At 34.7% G+C, this 6,109-nt stretch overlaps 1 pseudogene; it reads right to left on the reverse strand.

Annotated features, from left to right (window-relative positions):
* Positions 1 to 5,462: 5,462 nt before the first annotated feature.
* Positions 5,463 to 6,109, reverse strand: part of LOC101591587 — an 8,573-nt pseudogene continuing 7,926 nt past the window's right edge.

The following is a 6,109-nucleotide window of genomic DNA, read 5'->3' on the forward strand; positions in this document are numbered from 1 at the left end:
CCTGCCCACAAAGGCAAGCCTGGAGCACAACGGGACAGTGGAAACCAGAAGTCAGCACTGGAACTTCCTGAAATGATAGCAGCAGGAGTGTAAAACCAAATGGAACAGGCTACAGAAAGTTTAATTTCTCAAATTCAAAAAGAAATGATACTCTATGTGAAAATTAGAGCAGATACAGATAAAAAAAAAATAGAAGACATTGGTAAGATGATGGAAACCATAAATGCCCAATATAGGGAAGGATTGGAATCCATGAAATACACCCCCCAAAAGTCCAAGAGATTATAATTTCCATTGAAAGTGCACACAACAGAATGAACAAAGGCAAGGATGGAATGTCAGATCTCGAAGATAAGATCGTGGCTAATGACGCTGAAAAGAAAGATATCTTCAAAATAGCAAGAGACCATGAAAAATCAATCCAACAGCTGCAAGATGAAGCAAAGAAGAAAAAATAAGATTGACTGGGGTTAGTGACAAAGCTGGGGACATTGCAAAAGACAAAAAAAAAAAAAAAAAAAAAAAAAAAAAAAAAAAAAAAGAATGAAAGAATTGCTGAGCACATCTAAGGAAGGCATACATTAAAAAAAGAAAGCAGAAAAATTATGAAAAAACTTAAAGAACAATATAGGAAAGAATTAGGATGCATCAAAAAGATTCAAACACATATCCAGGAAATTGAAAATTTCATTGAAAGCTATCAAAACTGCTTAAACAAAACTGAAGATAGACTTTCAGACTTTAAAGACAGTGGTCACCTAGTGAACACAAAAGAAATATCCCTTAAAAATAATAAGGAAAATTTCAATAACAATTCAGAAACTAGAAGCAGATTAAAAAAACAACAACAACAACACACACCGGTATAAAACTAGTAGGTATCAATGAAACAGCAGGAGTCAGAACAAACGATGTAGTTTTTTCTTTTTGGCAGTAGTGGAACAAACTTCTCAAGCATGGGGAAAGAATCTGATATACAGATTAGTGAGGCAGACAGAACACCAATTAGTCATACCTAAAATAAATCTACACTTAAAAACATGGTAATCAAGGTTCCTGAAATTCAGCAAAAGAACAGAATATTAAAAGCTGTTAAATAAAAGAAACAGATGACCTATAGTGGAAAGCCCTTCAAAATTATGGCATATTTCCCAACAGAAACCATCAAATCAAGAAGAGCTTGGAGTGAAGTACTTTAGGTCTTGAAAGAAGGCAACTTCCAACATCAATTGATGCACCCTGTAAAACTATCTATCAAATTTAATGGCAAGATAAGATACTTCCATGACAAAGAACAATTGAAACAAATTAATGAACACCAAACCAACATTACAAGTAGAACTGACAGATATTCTAGAAAGAGACAAAAATGAATAAAACAAGAATAGTCATTATAAAAAAACCCACAGAAAATCAGAATAGATGGTCTTCACCTCAACCTGCTAAAAATCCATCTATGTCAAACCAACAGCCAACATCATACTAAATGGAAAAAAAAAAAAAATGAAAGCCTTCACTTTAAAGTATTTGTTACAGGGTTTCACTACACAGCTCAGACTCATGGTGATCCTCCTGTTTTTAGCCTCCCTAGCACTGGGATTTAAAGTGTGCACTGCCATGCCTGAACTCTGTCACCAGCTCAACATACCTAGAGATGGTCCTGGAGCAGCATGTGGTGCCAGGTATTGAATTATGGTCCCTGTGGCTGCCTAAGCAGGCACTTAGTCTGCTGAGCTATCTCATTGGCCCTGAAAGCCATCACTTTTATATTTATATTTATATTTATTTATTTATTGAAAGAACCAGGGATTGAATTCAGGTCCTTGTGCTTGCCAGGGAAGCGCTTATTCTACCGAGCCATCTCCCTGACCCACCATCACTTTATTTTTATTTTATTTTATTTTATTTTTGCAGAACTGGGGGTTGAATTCAGGTCCTTGAGCTTGCCAAGCAAGTGCTTATTCTACTGAGCCATCTCCCCGGCCCCCCACCATCACTTTAAAATAATGGAAAAAAGAATGATGTCCACTGTCACTATTCCTATTCATGACAGTTCCGAAAACATTAGCCAGAACAATTAGACAAGAGACAAAACAGGAATAATAATTGGAAAGAAAGAAATGAAATTATCATTATTTGAAAATAACATGATACTCTACATATAAGAACCCAAAACCTCTACCAAGAAGCATGTAGATGTAATGACAAAATTTAGTAGTGTAGTAGAATACAAAGTCACCACTCAAAAATCAACATCATATTTGTATCCAAAAATCAAACTCACTGAGAGAGAAATTAGGGAAACCATGTCTTTCACAATAACATCCAAAAAATGATATCTAGGAACTAGTCTCACACAAGAAGTAAACATTTTTATAGTGAAATTTTCAATACTCTGAAAACAGCTATCAAAGAGGATTTCAGAAAAATAGAAAGATATTCTTTGCTCATAAATAGGAAGAAACAACATAGTGAAAATTGCCATGGTCCCAAAATTGTTATATAAATTCAATGCAATATGGATTAAAATACTACTAGTATAAATCACAGGTCTAGAGAAAGCATTCCTAAAATTCACTGGAAAGAGGGGAGACTTCAAAAAGCAAAAGCAATCCTGGATAACAAAGGAAAGATATGAACCATCACAATTCCTGACTTGAAATTATACTGCAAGGTACTGTAGTAAAGCTAGCATGGTACTGGCAAAAAGAAAAGATCTGAGGATCAATGGAACATCTTAGAAGATACAGGTACAACTGCAGATACACTCAGCCACCTTATGTTTGACAAAGCACCCATGTTTATAGTTCCACAATTGTCATAGCTAAATCTTAGAAACAATCCAAATGCTCATCAACTGAGGAATGGATAAAATGGCATATTTTTACACAATGAAGCATTATTCTGCTATTTAAAAGCATAAACGAGGCTTTTATCAGTAAATGGATGTGACTAGAGACCATATTCTTCAGTGAAATAAATCAGACCCACATGTGCAAATATCATATAGTCTCACTAGTGTAAGAACCTGAAAGAGTAAACAAAATCTGAAACATACAAAAGATGCTGTGGAAAATGAAAGAATCTGTTCAAAGGGAAGGAAATATTGAGATGAACAGAAGGATGGGAGAAGGGGTGTAAGGAAAGAAAGGTTATGTATATATATATATATATATATATATATATATATATATATATGCATGTATACAAGATGGCTTGGATAATTTTACGGTTAATTTCTGGTCTATGGAAATGAGCAGTTAATGTGCAATTAATTTTTCTCTTCTTTATCTCTTATAGCTTTATTTTCCAATTTTGCATGCATACACTAATTTGAGGACAATATTGTAACAATGATTAGTGTTGAATTTACATTATTTTGTTTAATGAAATTCTGCATCATTTCTAATTTTTTATCATTTTTATACTCTTTTAATAAAGGAATTGATCTGAAATTTCATATCAATGAAGTCTCTGCCTATGTCAATGAAACATGACTAAACCTGGAGATAAGAACAACAGGTATTTTTTGATGTTACTTCATTTTTAGCTTTCATATTCAAATTAGCTGGTTTTGAACAACATTCCTAATATAAAAATTTTCATTTAAAATAAATGACAAGGGCCAGCCAAATAGCTCAGGGGATTAAAGCACCTGCTTAGTCAGATGCAGGGGCCAGGAGTTCAATCCCTGGGTCTGCTGTGCTGGCCCCACCCCTGGGGTGTGCTGAGAAGGTGATTGAGACTGGGTGTGGTGGTGTATGCCTGTAGTCCCAGCACTTAGGAGGCTGTGAATAGGAAAATCACTATGAGTCTGATCTAGTAGTGAGATCCTGAACATCCTGTGGACCCTTCCCTAAAATAAAAATAAATATAAATAAATAAATAAATGACAATAACGTCAGAGGCTTGGCAGTCTAAGCACCTGCCTGTCAAGCACAGGGACCTGGGTTTGACCCTTAGTATCACATGCTGTGCTAGTTCCTGCACCATGCTGGCCACTGAAACTGAGGTGGTGGTGTACACTTGTAATCTCAGTGCTGGGGAGGCTGAGACAAGAGGATCACTATGAGTCCAAGCTATGTAGTGAGACCCTATACAAAAATGCATAAATGAATAAATATGTTTTAAAGTAAAATAAAATAAATGATACTAATGTGTCACTTCATTCATCGGTCACTTGATTAATTACAACACTGATACAGATTGAATTATGTCCCTCAAAAACAAATGTTTTATCTAACTGTGACTGTTATCTCATTTTGAAGCAGGGTTTTTACAGGTGCAATCACATTAAAATTAGGTCACCAGGGTGGATGCTAATTTGGTACGGCTAGGATCTTTACAAAAAGACCAAGACAGACACAAAGAAAGAATGTCATGTGACAATAGAGGCAGGGTTTGGAGTGACAGTGGCCACTAGATGGGATAGAAGGAAGTAGAAAAGGACTCTACCCAGGGCTGCAAAGGAATTAGGACTCTTGGAAGTGATGACACATTGATTTTGGATTTCTATTTTCCAGAAACTTAAGTGATCAAAATGTTATTGTACAAAGTGTCTACCTTTGTGGTAACTTGCTCTCACAACTAATAAAACCTATGTAGTTTACAACAGATTTTGGTTTGTTACTGTACCTCAAAGTATTCCAAAGCAACCATGAAAGAAAAGAAAACAAGGCAGTTCTGTGGTCTTAAACAAATAAGAAATCATGAAGAATACAGAAATGAAGATTTCAATTCCTAAAGTTTGGTAATAAAGCCAAGTTAAAAATTTTTGAAGTGAGGTGCCAACTGTGAACTTTATACAACCTTGCAGAGAACTGAACATACTGAAATTTTCCTCCCTTTTAAATTACAGAAATCCCCTGAAAAAAGGAACTATTTTAAACATGTTGAAAGTCTTAATTAGCATACCTTGTAAGTACCCTCTGAAAGCCTCAGACAAAAAATGACTGAAGATGGAGCTATTTACTATTTAGTTCAATGATTGTCTATACATAGAAAACTGTTTCTAGTTCAGGAGTTATACCAATTTAGCGAAATATCTACACAACATTGTGAGTTTTAGTTTATATTAAAATAACAAAATGTGATTTTAGTGCATTGCTTTTGTTCTTTATTTAAAGCATATTTTTTATTAAAAATATTCAAAAACTGATATTTGGAATAAGGAAGGTTTTTTATTCTTCAATTTTCATATTTCAGCTATTAATTGAATGTGAGATTTTTTTAGTCAATCCTTTTATTATTAAACGTGGACACTTTTCTAAACTGTTTAATTGCTTTAATGTGTGCATGATACCCATTCTCAAAATCTACACAGTGTATGAATATCAAAACACTGTAGCAGTTTACCATACATGTTAAAATCCATATCAAAGGATGAGTTAAACATAAGCATCATCCTCTTTGGTCTTTTCATCCAAAAAAGAAGAGATCTTGTACATGGTTTACCTACAATATTAACTTCCTCTGGTAGTGCCTCCTTTTTTGTCCCTTCTATATGGTATATGGGACATATCTGAGATCCTTTCCTTCTCTTTGTCATCCTCTCTTTCCTCTCTCTCATCTGTTTTGGTAATTCCTGTATGTCTTTATCTTTCATTCTTCCATTTGTCAGAGCCAAAGACCAGAAAAGTATGCTTTTGGCTAAACAAAGTCCTAGATGACTTGTATGATGTAAAGGCTATTCCATTCCTGTTCCTCCAGATTAAAGTCCCCTTTCATATCTGCCACAATACTTTCATTAAAATGTGGATAAATAGGCTAGGACGCAGGGGGATGGCAATAGTAACCTAATGAAGCACCTGTCCACTTGGACCACAGCAGTTTGGCAGGACATTCAACATGTGGGCTTAGACCTTTTTGGTGCAGACCTCTTCTTTGAGCTAGATTAGTAAAAAATCCAGAGAATTCTTATAGTCTGAGACACTGTGCTTTATTTTTTTTCAAAATTTTATTGATAAACAGCAATGAGACACTTTCAAATCAAAATGGTAGTACAGTTTCAATAACTAACACACTGCATATATTCTTAGTGGTTAATTGCTGAACAAGATGCGGACTTCAGATCCTATTTACAAACACCATTAGAACAAATCATTCTATT

Source organism: Octodon degus, unplaced genomic scaffold, assembly GCF_000260255.1.
Source record: "Octodon degus isolate 3935 unplaced genomic scaffold, OctDeg1.0 scaffold00145, whole genome shotgun sequence".
Taxonomy (NCBI): domain Eukaryota; kingdom Metazoa; phylum Chordata; class Mammalia; order Rodentia; family Octodontidae; genus Octodon; species Octodon degus.